The sequence below is a fragment of the Tursiops truncatus genome, chromosome X, assembly GCF_011762595.2.
Source record: "Tursiops truncatus isolate mTurTru1 chromosome X, mTurTru1.mat.Y, whole genome shotgun sequence".
In the NCBI taxonomy this organism is placed as follows: domain Eukaryota; kingdom Metazoa; phylum Chordata; class Mammalia; order Artiodactyla; family Delphinidae; genus Tursiops; species Tursiops truncatus.
Genome location: NC_047055.1, coordinates 119,778,337 through 119,796,011, shown reverse-complemented (window position 1 = coordinate 119,796,011; position 17,675 = coordinate 119,778,337). Strand labels below are relative to the sequence as shown.

Sequence of the window (17,675 nt, the reverse complement as noted above, 5' to 3'; positions counted from 1 at the left end):
TAAGTCTGAGGGCAAACAATGTGATGATGTATTGAGTCCTTGCTTGAGAATATTTTCATGTGTAAATTTTTCTTCAATGAAACAAGAACAAAAGCTCTTGACTGGAGTCCAGTTCTGCTAATTATTTTGTGATGAGCAGGTTTCCTGTGGGTTTTTTTGTTGTTGTTTTTGTTCTTTTCTAAAGAGTGATGTATGTACTAACAGCAACTGCACAGGGATAAAAACCGCAATCTGAGGCATTGAATTTAAGGTGACTGGTGTTTGCAAGTAAGGCCTGTCTTCACATAGACCAGCGCTTCTCAGCCGGGTGATTTCGCCCCCCAGGAGACATTTGGCAGTATATGGGGATTTTTGATTTTCAAAACTGAGTGAAGGGATGCTATCGGCCAGGGATGCTGCTAAACATCCTACAGTGCACAGCAGTCTTCCATGAAAAAGAGTTCTCCAGCACCAAATATCAGTAGCGCCAAGGTTGACAGAGCCTGGGATATGCATTTGGGAAAGGAGGGCTTCATCGCATAAGGTGGCTTGAGGGTTGGAGGAAAGTTATTTTGCCCCCAAATTCCTCCCCTACTAGTTCGTGGAGCTCATTCCTTTGAATCTAGCATAGACTTGTTCTCTTCTTTTAAAGGCTGATAGTCTTAGGAGAGGTAACATGTTGAGTTACTAAATACAGCGAGAGCCCACAGGTTGTTTGCTCTTATGATGAGAAGATAACAGGATAGAGCTAGTATAGTTTTGTTTGGGTAGCACATTCGGGAGTGGGAGAGGTCTTTGAAATGAGGGAGAAGCTGCCGAAAGGGGCTATGGAGTCTGTAAGGTTGAACTCTATTTGTTGCTTCATCTCCTTATGGTTGGTTGTCTTCAGGAGTGTTCTTAAATTCACGAACACACAAATAGCAAACTGTGTTCAGTGGGGGGTGTGTGTGTGTGTGTGTGTGTGTAGGAGCTGTATTTTAGATTAAATCTAAAAGATGATTCTTACAAAATGCAATTTCTATGCTTGCTAGTTCTCCAGATAATGAGTGATAATGGGGCATGTTCATCCCAATAACTCAGGCACCCCAAAGTTTACATTTAGGTCCTAGACTTCTAGAAGACATCAATTCTGTAGGAAGCTCTATGCTTAGTCCGTCATTCCAGTTTTGCGACTGTGTTCTTTCTTTTCATTATTGCATATTTAATGCCATATGTCTGCTCTAAAGTAGGCCCAGAATAATTTGAAATACTGGTTTCGCTTAAAAAAAAATCCATTTTCTCCAGTCCCTTTTCCACTTAAGACTCCAAAATACTTGCAACAGCTCTCCTTTTTGTCTCAGAACAGCTTGAATATGTGGTCTTTGGACCTTTTCTTTTCCCCCAGGATTATGTATTTTGTCTTTGTACTAAAATGTTTCTCGTAACTAAATTGTAGTTCTTTACAATGAAAGTTAGGTTTAATTGAGAGTTTAGCGAAGTCTTTCAAAAGTTTCTGAAGATCAAAGATGATCAACAAGCATGTCACACTATAGTGTGGTACTTTGAAGCACCACTTCCCCTCAAATTCTGGGTTTCCTGACATCTGTTTCTTTGCAGTGGCATACTGTAACACTTTATTTTTTTCAGTCACAGATCAGCCTGGAAGAGGTCCCAGAGAAATTTAATTTTGTCATCCCAAGCTTTCCCACCCTTGCCTGGGTCCTGCTATCTTTATTTGCTTAGGTTTCCCATTTTAGTTGCCAGGGAGCTGTAAATAGAGTTCAGTCTTCAACATTTCAGACTTCTTTCCCCCACCAAAGAGTCTACTTTTCTTGGAAAATACTCCTTCAAATTGAAGGATTGAGAATTGAAGACAATGAATTCTTGGATGCTCTTTCACCAGTTAGATATTTAAACATGCAGTTATTTGAAGTATTAAGAGAAACTAAATACTTTAATTTGTCAAAATCTCACTGTGTCTGTCAATGTAAATTAACGTAATTATTCTGCTTGGTCATTTGAAGGCTTTTACCCAATGGTGATATCAACTTCTCTTCTGATTTGGCATCTGTCATAGCCAGGGACCACGTGGACTTGGACTAAACATGCGGCAAAGTTATTCACTTATGTGGTTAAACATCCACTCTCGTAATTAGTATCAAATTGCATTTGAAATGTCCAACACTCCAACTCTTATGTTCATTAAAGTGTGGCTGACAACTATTTACAATAGCCAGGACATGGAAGCAGCCTAAATGTCCATAACAGAGGAACGGAAAAAGAAGATGTGGCACATGTATACAATGGAATAGTACTCCGCCGTAAGAAAGAACAAAATAATGCCATTTGCATCAGCATGGATGGATCTAGAGATTGTCATACTGAGTGAAGTAAGTCAGGCACAGAAAGACAAATATATGATATCGCTTATATGTGGAATCTAAAAAAGGGTATAAATGAACTTAATTACAAAACAGAAGTAGAATCACAGATGTAGAAAACAAACTTATGGTTACCAGGCGATCGGGGCGGGGGAGAGATAAATTGGGAGATTGGGATTGACATATACACACTACTCTATATAAAATAGATAACTAATAAGAACCTGCTGTAGAGCACGGGGAACTCTACTCAATGCTCTGTAATGGCCTATATGGGAGATTCAGTTATTTAGATACACTCTCCATTTATAAAAAGAAAAATAAAGCCAGACAGTATACCTAGAGAATGAAATTCCATTAGTTAGTGCATTGATTCTGTAATGTGATACACGCTCTTTGATAAATTAGGGAAGTTGATGCATCTCTGTCAGATGACAGGGGGAAAATTAAGAAAACGCATTTAAATATTTGTTTCTGGTAAACTGGAAACCTATACATAGTGTGCTTCAGCAGAAGGTTCCCTCCCCAGGTGCCCTTTTGGCTCCGCCTCACTGCCTTTGTGAAGAAAAAAGTCAGGATTGACAGTCATGTTCCCAGGGTAGTGGCAATTAGGTTAAGAAAATTCTCTGGGTAAGACATGAGTGTGACTTCAGCAAGTGCATCTGTCATGCTCCTCTTTCAGCCTTTTAGTCTGGCAATAGATATGAACATTTAAAATATATGCAGCAAATGAAGTGAGATTCCTTCAGAGGAAATCAGTAATGCTTCCTTTTGTATATTTATTGTTGCTGTAAATTGTAAAGCTTTTGAGGCCATAGGTGACAGTTTGTTCATCTTTTTTCAGCCATCACATATCACAATGCCTGGTACATAGTAGGGGCTTAATCAATATGTATTGAAGAAATGAAAACTTATTTTAGGGTATCAAACAAATTTCCATTGTCTATGGTGTCCAGCCATTCTGCAAAGAATGGGGAATGGGGTGGGGGAAGGGACAAGAGAATGTAGTAAAATTTGATGTAGTTCTGGCTTTCAAGGAGATTTCAAGGTAGTTGGGAAAGTAAGATATACACGTATACAAAGTCACTGTTTAACTAGGTGCTCCTGGGATATAGACTAAAAATGTCATAGAACCGTGTAGTCCTTGCAGCTCTAAGAAGTTTGGGAAGGGTGATTACTACATGGAAAAAACGTGGCTTAAAATGAAGCTTTGTAGATGAGGTGAAAAGAAATAGAGTTCTTCTGCCTGAACAAAGATAGGGCATAAAGAATTAGTTTGGGGTGCAAACAGTGAAGGGGTTAAACTACTTGGTGGTGTTTGGAAACACCTGCATTTGAACGTGAAATGCTGTGTAATGGGACGTCTTGCAGATTGTGAGATGAGATATGACATGAAGATGGTGTTTAAGAAGAGTAGTCTAGACATAAGACTTCAGGATGGATGGGAACTGAGCAAAACCAGGCTCAGAAATATTGATTAGGAGGCTGTTCCAGTAATACAGTTCTAAAGAAGGACTGAAAGAATATCTCCTTGGTATTTTGGATTTGGAAGGAGTACAAGGTTAAATGGAAGGCAAAAATTGTTGTCGTATTTCCTAACATGCATGTGTTAGTCAGCTATTGCTGCAGTAGTGCTGTGTTAACAGATCATTCCCAAATTCAGTGGTCTGTAACAAAAACCATTTACTTTTCTTGCTCGTAAGTGTTTGGGTTGGCTAAAGTGGCTCTTTTTCAGGCTGCAACTTGGTGGGGCTTGGTTCCATGTTTTGGGATCCATGGACCAGGCTTTGAACTCCAGGCTTCACAGCTACAGCATGGGTCTCATGGGTCCCAGGCTGAAGGGACAGAGGCTGACTAGAACATGCTCTTCACATGGCCATCATAGGGTGAAGTATACTTCAAGCTTCTGTTAGAGTTACATTCCTTTGGTCAAAGTAGGTCACACTACGAAGCCCAAGTCAATAGGGCAGGGAGGTATATACTCCAAGTAGAAGGGAGGTTAAGTGAATATTTTCTGAGCAATAGTCCAAACTTTCAAATCTGGTATAATTATTTTTGAAATGCATCTGGACAAGTCATTCAAGTGGTTCCCTACTGATATAAAGGTCAAACTTCTTAGTAAATAGAGTTCTTCATGATCTGCTCACATTCCCATCCTTGTTCTACCAGGTCCCCACATCTATCTTGCCGTCTGATTCCACTGACCTATTTGCAATCCCCCTTGAAATTTCATGCCTCCTTTTCACACATTGTTCCTTTCTGCCTGGAATGTTCCTCCTCTCCTTTCAATCCTTCAAGTCTCAATCTAAGTGTTGTCTTTTCTCAAAGGATTTTCTGACCTCTGTGAAAGGCTGTGATTGATACTGCTAATCTTCATTCCCTGATACTTTACGCATAACTCTGTCACAACACCAATCACATTTTAATGCTGTGCACTAGAGGTTGGCCATGTGGCTTATCCATCTATATCTCCCTCACATGTGTTGATTGAATGAGGCTACGATAATAGTGGTATCTTTAGAAGGAATTGGAAACTTGGGAAGCAGAACCACAGGTTTTCTTTGCTTTGTTTTTGTTGCTGTTTTTGTATGGGTAAATGAGGGATAAAAAAGTGATGAGTTTTCCCTTTGTGCCTTTTCAGATTTGAGGTGAGGGCAGGATGTCCAGGTGGCTCTCCGTAGCTCAGAGTCTGGGGCTGTAGCGAAGGTGAGAGGTCTGGGATAGAAAATCCAATTTGGCAACCCTCTGTGTTAACCTTGTACTGAAATCTTGACTATATGGTAATATGGTCTTTTCTGCCTAATCGTCATCTAAAATCCTGTTTTTGAAAGTTCTGCCATGAAAGGGGATCTTTAAAAAAGCCTTTTTGTGGTTAATCCATACATCGTATCTAAATCGTAGAAAGTGTATGATTGCTCATACTCAGAGGAGGAATGATTGTTTCATCAACGTGACATATCCTACCTCCAAAACTTTTTATTTCTTAGCATTGATGAAGAGTTATGCAAACTTTGAATGCTTCTTTAGGAGACAACTTGCCTTTCCGAACAGCTTGCATCAGGAACAGCTGCGCAGTCACTTAAAAGAGCGAGTTGACTAGTGCCTTTCAGTTTGGCTGGGAAGATGTTTTTCCTTTTATTTTTTTTAATAAAGAAGAGAAATCTGCTTTGGTTTTTTAAAGCAGGGATAGCTCAGGATCCCTATCTAAATGGGCTGTTAGTCTTTGTATAATTTCAAATGTCTATGAGACACACAGTAAATAACAGTTGATTATTTGACTGCTGGTATATAAGAATCTCATCTAGAAAGCCCTTCCTCCTGCTGCTTCTTGGAGAGGCCTTGGCAGATGGTCACCCGTGGAACTACCCCACCTAGCACTTCGCTTTATCCCAGGTGCCCATATCCTATCTCTACCCTTGTCCTCAAGGTTCCCTTGCGAGGTGCCGTATTTGTCAGTGACCTGCCACTCAATCCAAAAGCAATAACGACATTGCTAGCAGAGCCAGACCAAAACTGAATAGTTCGCCTTGTAACTTCTCTATAATAAGTGTTCTAAAGAAACTCAAGGAAGGAAGAAATCCAGAAATGGCCCAACCCCATAAATGAACACAGAGTTTGAATAATGAAACACTAACATTAACAATTAGATCAGAAACCTTTCAAGTTGAATAAATTTTTTTTTTAGCAACAGACAAAAGAACGTACATGAAGACAAATAACATTGGGTGTATTGCAGCCTCGAGGTCATTAAAGCATGTTTGAAACCTGATGGAGCGAGTTATAGAAGTCATTGACAAATTCACCACGGCAAGATGAGTTAGCACAGGCAAAGTGCCGCATGCACCTGTCACGGTCTCATGGGGACTGGGTCTGCATCACCTGCTGCTGATCACATCAGAGACTCAGAAGGCAGAAAGCAAGCCTGAATGGGAGATTACAGAGGAAGCAATTAGCAAATGCAGCACACCAGCTCCCCCAACTAAAAACCTCTTCTTCAAATGATTATGAGCATCTGTGCATGCCGTTGATGGCTATGTCTGTCTTTGGAGCCCATCAGTGATATTCAGAAAGTGGTAAAGATGAGCGTTTCCTTGTCAACACTCAGAGCACATCCTGAAAAGATGTTCTATGCTTTGAATGCTCATCTACTCTTTGAGAAAAAGAACCCAACTTTTACTGACATTTAAAAGGTCCATGTTTGAGAGTTAAGCTTGAAGTGATAAAATGATGTGCCTCCTCAGATTTATTACTTTTGAATTATACCAAATCACATGTTCCAATGGTAGTTTTAAAAACCCACTTTACTTTTTATCTTACCTACTTGAGTTCTTATACCATCTCTGCCCTGCCCTCTCTCTGCTCCTACTACATGAAACCTTTTTTGTAGGTTTTGATACAAGTTTGCATCATTTTTCTGCAGTTAATTTGGCATAGAGCAGAGCTGTGAAAATATCTGTGAAGATTTTGAGTTACATGGAGGTAAGGTGACACATAAGCCAAAGCATATTTGGATTTCATTTCTTTTTTAAAAAATATCCGCAGACATTGATTAGAATTATGCAGGAGAGGGCTTCCCTGGTGGCGCAGTGGTTGGGAGCCCGGCTGCCGATGCAGGGGACACGGGTTCGTGCCCCGGTCCGGGAAGATCCCACATGCCGCAGGGCGGCTGGGCCCGTGAGCCATGGCCGCTGAGCCTGCGTGTCCGGAGCCTGTGCTCTGCAACGGGAGAGGCCGCAACAGTGAGAGGCCCGCGTACTGCAAAAAAAAAAAAAGAATTATGCAGGAGAAACAAAGATAAGGTCCAGTAAGAGTCCAATAAAAGGCAGCTTTGACATAAATATACAGTAGCGTTTAACAGAAGAAAAGTTCAATATCATAATAGACCAAAAATAGATGTTTACTTGTAGAGAAATTGTCAAACATGATGCTGAGTTCAGCTTGTTCTGAGCATCCTCTGCTCGGTCCTTCCTGACCGTAGTAGCTGCCTTGGAGTACGTTTTCCTTGCCCAGAACATTCTTCCATCTCTTCCCTTCTTCAGGTTATGTTCCCACTTTTCAAGACTGAGACTGGGCATCACCCTCTCCTGGAAAATCTTCCCAAACTGGATTAGGTATCTTTTCTCTCCGCGACCTTAGCACCCTCTGGCTAGCTCTGTTGTCACACCGAGTTATTCTTTCTGCCTTTGTGAGCTCCTTCCCTAGGAAAGGATGTCTTTTGTTTCTCAAACCCCTAGCTTCATGAAAGTTTGTCGAATGAATGGTTCTGTAAATCTTACTTTTCTACTTGATACAATTTGTAACTTATCAGATGCATTTAAAAACTGACATGAACCTATTTGTAGTCTTTGTTTCTCTTGCCCCTTATGACTATTCATGCGCTTAGCTGCAGAAATACAAGGATGCTCGATGATCAGTTGCTATTCTGGACTCTACTGCTGGGTTATGGAATAAATGGTATATGCACTGCTCGCCTTTCTAAAGCAAAAGAAGAAGAATGACTTCAGGCGTGCATCCCACCCTAAGAGTTTCAGGGCTCCATGGCACAGCAACTATACTCAGTGGATATTTGCGTTACTTAAGGTTGGTCGTGACATCTGCTTTAATACAGACTGAGAGACAACCATATCCAGTATATTATTCCTAATACTTCTCTAAGGTGGACCACGTGAAATTGAACTGAGTGGGAAATGCAGCAGTTTCAGTTAGTTGTCTTTTCTGATGATTTACTTGACAGTCGCACAGAAGCATAATTGAAAGTATAGGAAGGTGATAGGTGATAGTTTACATTAAGAAAGAAGGCAACCTGTAGAAAGAAGAGACTATATAAATGACCATCTATTTCTCAGATATTTTATGAGTGTGGACAAATATTGATTTAGTAGAGCAGTGATGCCCTATCATCTCCTAGAAGCCAGAGTGCCTGAAACACAGAGAGACATTGTTAAAAAACAAAACAAAACAATCAAGCTATTAGAGAGGAGGGGGAAAGTTACCTGGTACACTCAGAGCACCAATTTTCAATTCTGAACCTTTCCCCTGAGTTAGAGGCTTGCTGGAATGACTTGACCTGTAAAATTAATGCATTTTTATCTTTGTAATTAAACGAGACTTTTGGAATTCTTCCCTGTAAATAAATTTTTCGGAATGGCCATTAAATTAATTATCTCCCTATCATCTTTTTCCAAAGATTATTGGTTTTGAATAAAGATAGACTTTCCATCCGCAGCAGACTAGAACCAATGCCCGGGCTTTCAGAAAATATGATCTGGAGTGGGCCATGAATGTAATGTCTGTGTATAACCAGGGTCTAGGGGGTAAATAATATTTGTAGCTCTCACTCTTCCCAGGGGCCAGCAGAGCATCCACTGACATACAGAGCTCCGTGTTAAACACAGGTTGAGGCAGCTCCTCGGAGGCCTGTTCTCATAATGCCAGAATGAAAGGTGCAAAATGCGGCCACAGAGCATTCGACTTCCTTCTCAGTGCATTTTGTAGAGCATTTATTACCCAAATTTTGGACAATGAAGAATGTGTTTTAATTAATTTGCTGTATCTCCATTGAGTTTTTGGGCCCCTCGCTCCCCTTTATGTGGCTTGAATGATACACAGAAGCAATAGCCTGCCTGCTTCTGCTCATGTGGGTATGGAAATCTGTTATCTTCCTAGGTTTGTTCATAGGCAGGCAGCTTTGGTTGTGTATCAAGTCAGCAATTCCAAGCAACGCAATAGCCTTTCTCCTAGAATTGTCTGTCTAATCACAGGACAATGCGATGGACTCATTTAAAGCAAGTATGTAATGGAAAAGCCAAGTAAAATTAAGTAATGTTACAAGTCAAAAGCAGTCCTAGTACATTCTTTTTTTTAAAATTTATTTATTTTAATTAATTTATTTTTGGCTGCGTTGTGTCTTTGTTGCTGTGCGCGGGCTTTCTCTAGTTGTGGTGAGCGGGCGCTACTCTTCGTTGCGGTGCGTGGGCTTCTCATCGCGGTGGCTTCTCTTGTTGCACAGCACGGGCTCTAGGCGCCCGGGCTTCAGGAGTTGTGGCTCGCAGGCTCTGGAGTGCAGGCTCAGTAGTTGTGGCGCACGGGCTTAGTTGCTCCGCGGCATGTGGGATCTTTCGGACCAGGGCTCGAACCCGAGTCCCTTGCATTGGCAAGCGGATTCTTAACCACTGTGCCACCAGGGAAGCCCCATACTACATTCTTATTCCTTTCTACCTTATGCCCATTTTTAAGCTCTTAATATGGGTGCAGTAGAGGTGATAATTGAGAGCCTTTATTGGTGTTCATTTCTGTATCCCCACTTCCTGGAATTGTGCATCATACATAGTAGATGCTCAACAAATGTTTCTTGAATGAATGAAAAAAATCCCTTGGAAACTGGAGTCGGAATCCCCTGTGGGGTCAGCTCTGTATTCATTCATTCATTCATTCAACAGACCATTGTTAAGAAGTTACTATGTAGCTATAGTATTATGTATTGGGGATGCAAGACTGAGTTCTTCATTCTTGAGTTTCTCAAGCCTAGAGAGGTGGGATTTGGAACATGTAGAAGCATTGACATAATATCTGTCTACAAAGCTGCTATGGTAGATGTATATTTCAGTAGTCCCACTAACAGAGGAGGTGGGGATGGGAGCTTCTTTCCCAAAGACCCAGGACCTGAGACACTACTGGGTAGAGTTTTAGTAAAATGAGCAGAGACTGAGTAGGTGTCTAAGAACTATTCTAGAAGCCACTTTGACATTAAGCTACTCTTATCAAGATCCCCCACCCCTACCTGTCCCAGGAACTCAAACTGAAAAACCCAAACTGCAGTGGCCCAGGAGCTGCTCAATGCTGTTGTAACCCAAGATAGTGGAAGAGGGTCTGAGGTCTGAAAGGACTGAATTGCTTTACCTTGGGTAAGCCTTGATTTCTTAATCTGTAAGATAGGGGTATAATAGGATTAACAGAGACAGTCACTGGACTGAGGGAAGTGATCTACTGCGCAATACTTAGAGCCTGGTACATACATACCTGTCAGTTTCATTCAGTTCGACAAATGAATATTGAGATTCTGCTGAGGAACTGTTAGTCCCCTTCCCCATTTGTCACCTGGTTCCTTTCACTGGTTCCTCTCATTGTGCCTGTTTTATCTACCCATCATCACCCAAACATACATCATTAACATGAAATGCACAGTTTTTTAAGAATTACATTTTATGTCAGGTTGCAGACAAATGTCTGAGTGTGGGTGTTTCAGGCACATGGGTTCCTAACATAATTAGCTCACTTGAGGTTCCAGTCGTGAATCTGTCCTATCCCTCCTTCCCCCTACCTCCCCAAGGCAGGCTGGATGAGGACTGGCTTTTTCTCTTCTCTCTTCCCCTTCCCTCGGTTCTCAGCCCTGGCTGTGATAGAATGACTTGGTGAGCTTTCTAAAAATGTCCCTGGCTCCCATCTTCAGCTATACAATTGATCTGAGCCTAGACATCATGTATTAAAACTCCAGAGATTGAGAGCCACTGCTCTAAAGAGAGCTCCGTTTAGGTCTTGGTGGATGGAGGACGTCTTCCAGGAGCCAAGGTCTGCTAATACAATTCCGGTGAACACTACTTCCAACCCAAAGATGGAGAATTGTGATGCAGCTGGTGCTTGGCGCTTGCTCAGTCATTGTTGTGGAATGCGTGATCGGCAGTTTCCTTGCTTTGAATATACCAACAATATATTTAACAATTTTTTTTTATGGCCACACTGCGCAGCATGTGGGATCTTAGCTCCCCGACCGGGGATCGAACCTGTGCCCCTGCGGTGGAAGCCTAGAGTCTTAATCACTGGACCACCAGGGAAGTCCCTATTTAACAATTTTGAATGTGACCTCCAATTTGCATCACCATATTTAATTTTCCCGCAGCACCCATGGGGCTTGTCTGGTTATGTTCACCATCAGCCTGGCCCACGCCACACTGTGAGCCAGCACCTAATAAAGGTAGGCCCCCAAACCCTTATACTGTTTATCACCTTGGTGTTGAGCCACTTAAAAATGGGACCAAATTGGAACAGGTTAGATTTTAAGCTTCTGATTGTGTGTTTCTGCTTGCTGTCCGTGATCTACAATTGTCCCCTTATATCCATGTGGACTCCCTGGCTCTGCTGCCTCTCACTGCCAGGGGGACATGTTCTGTCCAGCCCAACCTGGCCTCTTGACCTCTGTACTGGGCCCAGGTGTTTCTCTGTCCAAGGGGCAAGAAGCACGTTCTGCTGACCCAGCACTCTGCCTGGCTTCTTCCTCATATTGTTTAGGTCTTTAAACTTCATATATAACTTACATTACCATTTCCTGAAGTGCGGAGTACACCCTTAGTAATTTGGGGAGGAATGATTTTAGTAACTGATTTGTGAACTTGTCAAGTTTCATCTGTTAGCATTTATTCAGACCCTATCAAACTTTAGGCGGTTTCCTAAATACCTAAATAACACATGAATTATGCCTCATTTTGTTATGCATTCTTGAGAGTTAAGGCTGAGTCAACCAGATGTCTATTTTGTCATTTTTCCTCTATCCACAATCTGAATCGGGGCTTGTCACACAATAGTGTGCTTATGAATCATCTGGAGTGCTAGTAAAACACAGATTGCTGGCCCCCATCCCCAGAGATTCTGGGTCTGTAGGTCTGGGATGGGGCCCAAGAACTTGTATTTCTAACATGTCAGGTGATGCTGATGCTGCTGGTCTCATGGACCACACTTTGAGTAGCACTGGCCTCAATCACGGACGTACCATCTTGGGCTGACAGTTTATATCTGAACTTCAGCTTGACCATTATTGAGACTTCCCAGTATGAAGAACTTGTGACAAGCTAATCATTTGCTTGGTTCTCGTTATTTTACCATTATATATATTTTCCAGTCTAGACAGGATCCACTTTATTTCTGATGTTTCCTTTAATCCCTGAGTACCTGGAGATGCAGAGCCGTTCTGTAGAATTTTATTGTCCTAGTTTTTACCCCGATGAATCATCTTTTAACAGACATGTGAACCTTCACCAAATACATTATGTCATCCTTCTGAGCTTTGCAGAGAGAAGAATTGATATGCCTTTAGATCTGATGTGAAACGATGGCTTCACTGTGCCCATCCTGCAGCAACTCTGACTTGGGAGGGCTCCCGGAAGTGTGACAGAAAACCCTGTGTCTGGTGCTGAGTAAGGAAGGGGTGGCTTGTGACCCTATTACTGAAGCCTCCTACCTCCGTGCTTGTGGGAGCAGGTCTGTCTCCTCCCAGGCTGCCACATTCAAAAGTGGGATTTATTTTTAGAGAAGAAATCATTAGTCATTAGACTCTCTCATGCTTCTTTTTTCCCTTTGGGTAAAATTTAAGAACCTGAGCTTTATAAGAAAATTTTCAGGCTGTTAGGAGAAATGGTAAAATAATTATAGCCTTGGTACAATGAACCCATTTGCTTCTCTTCCACACAAAGGCAGACTTCTCACAGGAGTTACCACTCTCAGTCCCTACATCTAAATCAACTTTATCTTTTATCTTTATTTGAGGATCCCCTGGCTCCTTTAATTTCCTGGCCCCTTCACCTAGGGTTTCAAAAACTAATTTTATCATATATTGAACATTTGCTCTTTAAGCCCATTATAAAATCTCATAATGGAAGTTGGCTCTTAGCAAAATAGTCCTCTGGCTTAGGTATGTACACGTTTTCACTTAAGAACAGAAGGATTTAATAGATATAATCTATATAGAAGCAGAAATAACTGAAAACAAGATTTCTCTGATATCTTTAAGTTCAGAGTTTTCTTACAAGAACTTTTAACATGTTTCCATTGCCTTGGACTAAATAAGTGTCATGTGGATAGTTTTACTACCAGAAAAGCCATCAAAATAGCCAATTTTTGTCTTTAAGTTCTATCTGTAAATATATAGTTGAGAATGTCATCATTTTGAAGCATATCAAAAATTCATAATCACCTGGTGGCCAATAAGGCCCAGGATCCCCTGAGGGGGTCACTATACATTTAACTGCATCCCTCCCTCCCTCCCCACAGCTATAACATTTTATTTTTACAATTTAATCTGACTCAGTGAGACAGAGACGATCAATTTTAGGACAGCAGGAAGTAGGTTTTTGCAAAGGGGTATCAGTAACCCAAAAGGAAGGGAGGGATTCTAATATACAGCAACTGAGAGTCCAAAGGGTTTCTGTGGTCTTGAGGCTAGAGAAAGGGCCACATCACATGAGGTAGCCAATTGCAGCTCCTCTGCTTTGCTGAAGTGATGGAGAAGGAACAGTGAGAGGTTATACGAGTCTCAGTCTTCTCTTCTACTTCGGACAATTGAGTGTGGCAAGGTAAGATAGCCACAAATTCTTTGACACACCTCTCACTGGAGGATGGTTCTGTGTCCTCTCCACTTCCACCTGAGTGGGCTTGGTGGTGGCTCGAGCAGTAGCATACAGTGAGATGTTGCTGTGCCAGTTTCTGGGCCTGAACCTTAAAAGACATGAAGCTTCTACTTCCTGTCTCTTGGAACACCCATTCTTGGAACCCAGCCTCTGGGTTCCTTCCTCTGTTCTGAGGAAGCCTAAGCATCTCTGTGGAAAAGCTCACATGGAGAGGACTGAGGCCAGGTTACTGCTGGCATCAACTTCAGCCATATGAATAAGCTGTGTTGGAGTTGGATCCCCCAGCTTCAGGAGACTGCCCAGCTGCCACTGTGTGGTACAGAGACAACCCTTCCTGCTAAGTCCTTCCCACCTTGCAGATTCAGGAGCAAGATAAATGATTCTCGTTACTTTGAACTGCTGAGATTTGAAGTCATTCTTTATGCAGCAACAGATATGCAGGACAATTAGCATCTCCTTTTTCTACTCCTTCCCATTGCTTCCCCAAGAGGCAATTGCTCTCATGCCAGAGCCTTTCAGACAGGGTCCTGCCAGAATTTCCAAAACCCAGAATGCCTATGGTTGTGTCTTCCCAGTTCTTTTCCCTGTCAGTGCTGTAGTCCAGAATGCTCTCTGTACCTTCCCTCAGCTCCTTCATCCATGCAACGTTGCCTTCTCTCCTTCAGAGCCCACTGATTAACTAAGTAATATGTTTGGGTTAAGAGCCAGAAGGAGCTGGAGACTTCCAACCCGCTTTTAGTCATCATGCCAACAGAAAGCTTTTATCAAGGTTAAAAGCTGCTCAGTCTTCTATATCCTCACTTAGGTGACATAAATATGCCCTTAAGGGTGTACCTAAAATCTATGATACTGTTAAATTCTGAGTAGGTATTGGTGACAGTCAGCTAAGAGTAAAGCTTGGCCTGTCGGTGGCCACAGGATGGGACCCTCCCCCTGAAGAGTGGTAGGATGGTGAGGATACTCACCATTGAAAGAGGAAGGAGAAATATACTGAGAAGGAAACAGAAAATGGAGAGGGCATCAAAAAAACCACACTTAGGTGGTTTACCTTGACTAAGGGAGACTACTTCTGAGTCACTACTTGCCAGGCTGCTGCTGAAACATGACTATGATTAGTACTAGTACTCCTTGATGGCGTGGTAGGCCTTTCTTTGTGCCAGGTACTGTTCCAACACGCTGTTTGAATTAAGGTGGGTATTATTAGTATCCCTTACTTAGGCCTGAGGAAACCGAGGCATCGAGGGGAGAGGGCACTTGGTGAAGGTCACATGGCATGGCAGTGAGTAACCAAGTTCAGAACCAGGATTCAATCGCAGGGGGTCTGGCTCCATTATCTGTCACCGCCGACATCAGAACTCTAGGCACAGAAGCTTTGGTGAGCCCAGTTTGACTTCACAATACGCCTTTAGCCTTTGGCTCATGTCGTGCATCATGTCGCACAGGCTGAGAGATGCTTCATCTTTTTTATTTTAAACACATTTTGATCTCAGATATATCATATGTGCCTTTGTAGGCTGCTTAAAGTCATTCTCAGAAGGTAGAGTAAAAATAAACGAATACACAAAGATAGGTTACAAAAGCAAATGAAAAAAAGATAATGGAGTAGCTCTGTGTAATAAGAATTAAGCCCAGTGGCCTTTATGGTGATGAACTAGGAAACTAGGTCACATCTGCATTAGACATGTATTCCTGAGTTTATAGACATTCTAATGACCCTTAATTAACAGTGGCTTTAAAAAATATTAATTTTTGCTTTTTTTAAAAAAAGTAGGTATAGATTATTTTTTCTTTTTTTAGTCTACAGACATTTATTGGTTGCCCACAAAGAGTTGAATACATACTTGATGATAAATATTTTGCCAATAGGATAGCCTCCAGAGAACCACCTGCTTATATTGAAACCTTTCATTTGCATTAAACTGCATGCATAATTTAAGCTGACTAACACCTCGAAGAGGCTCAAAAAGGAATCCATCTTTTCTCAGTGGGCAGAAATAAGTAGGCTCTCTAACTGTAAAGAATGTGACCCGTGCTTGCTTCAGCAGCACATATACTAAAATTGGAACAGTACAGAGAAGATTAGCATGGCCCCTCTGCAAGGATGACGCGTAAATTCGTGAAGCGTTCCATATTTTTGTATGTATATGTATAGCTGATTCACTTTGTTATACAGCAGAAACTAACACACCATTGTAAAGCAATTATACTCCAATAAATATGTTAAAAAAAAAAAAGAATATGACCCATTTCAGAGAAAAGGGTATTTCTTTAAAGAATCCTATTTGTGTATCAAAAACAATGTGGTTACCTAATATAAGTGCAAAGACATTACAAATGCTGTTTAAAAATGCATGAGTCTAGTGCTTAATATATTCAGAATAAAGTCAGAGGGTTTTTACAGGAAGACATAAAACAAATGTTCTGTATCCTCGTCACTCCGCTTTTTTCCAGTGTTTCATATTGACTGTGTAAACAATCAACACTGAATAGTAAAGAGGTGTTGCTGAACAGATAATGGGTTTGAATTAGCTAAACTTGGCCTGGGCAGACTGAACATACCGGTGGGGCATATGATTCTTAATCTGATAACTACTAATTTGAAGTCAATAGCTTTAAGATACTGAAGGAAAAAGAGAAACCGCCTTTCTGAGGAGGACAGACAGAGCAGGGAAAAGCAGTGTGACCAGTGTGGGATATGTACATTTTCTCTATCTTTTGAAGTGTTGAAAAAAATATTTCCCTCCATTTATTGGGATAAATTATTTTCTGTAAAGCTTTTTATATCTTAATTAAGTTTTTAACTTTAACATTATTATTATTGATTGATTTTGGGAGGGGTGCCATGCCCTGTGGCCTATGGGATCTTAGTTCCCCGACCAGGGATTGAACCTGGGACCTTGGCAGTGAGAGCACGGAATCCTAACCACTGGACCACCAGGAAATTCCCTAAATTTAATTTTAAATAAATTTTAAAATTTAGAAGCATAAAAATATTTTTAAATGACTAGCTCTCATAAAAATAGTTGCAATTCTGTTAAAAATAAACATGGGTTACCTGGGCCATGATTATTAATTTGCTAAGTAGATATATACATATGCTTTTATTTTGGGTTCCATCAGCATCTTAGTTCAATTTAGGGGAAAGCGGGTAAGCACAGAGAAGCAGAATAAGGTAGATCAGAGCCAGACGTCAGAAGATCTGGGTTTATGACCCAGTTTTGCAGCTCTCTTTACTAGCTGTGACCATAGTCAAAGTCTGTTTATGCCTCAGTTTCTCATGGTGTAAAATGTAGATAATGAGACCTATTTCTCTGTGTCAGAAAGTTATCTTGATGAGTAAATGAGAAATTGGTGGGATAATGTTTGCAAATAGGAAATTGATATACATAAGCAGACACTATTAATTTCTTATAAACAGAAAATTCATTTAAAATATTTATGATGTTGCTGCTATATGTAGGGCAATACTCCAGGTCTTATGAAGATTAAAAAAAATAAATCAGATATGGTTTCTATGGTTCATTCCAAAAGCTTATAGTAACACAGGATCAACAAACTTGCTGTGAGGAGCCAAGTGGGAAACACATAAGGGTTTGGGGGCCAGATTGTCTCTATTGCAATTACTCAACTCTGCCATTATAGGGCAAAAGCAGCCATAGACAATATGTAAAATAGCGAACATGGCTCTGTTACAATAAAACTTTATTTACAAAAACATGCAATGGACCAGATTTTGTCCACGAGCTGTGGTTTACTGACACTGGGTCTAATCAGAGAGAATATGTGCATGTAACACTATAATATGCGGTCAGAGCACTAGGTGTTTAAAAACGAAATAGATGAAGAGTGAAGGGCATCATCTAGGTGAGATAAGAAAGTCTTCCGGGAGATTATAAATTTGAGTGAGGCCTTGAAGGATGTGGTCATGTTTGGATTTGTA

At 41.1% G+C, this 17,675-nt stretch overlaps 1 non-coding gene across 1 annotated transcript; it reads left to right on the top strand.

Moving 5' to 3' along the window:
• The first annotated feature begins 15,764 nt into the window (after positions 1–15,764).
• LOC117310512 (U6 spliceosomal RNA) lies at positions 15,765–15,871 on the top strand. Its single transcript, XR_004524656.1, has one exon. It is a non-coding gene; the product is annotated as a U6 spliceosomal RNA (small nuclear RNA).
• Positions 15,872–17,675: the final 1,804 nt, after the last annotated feature.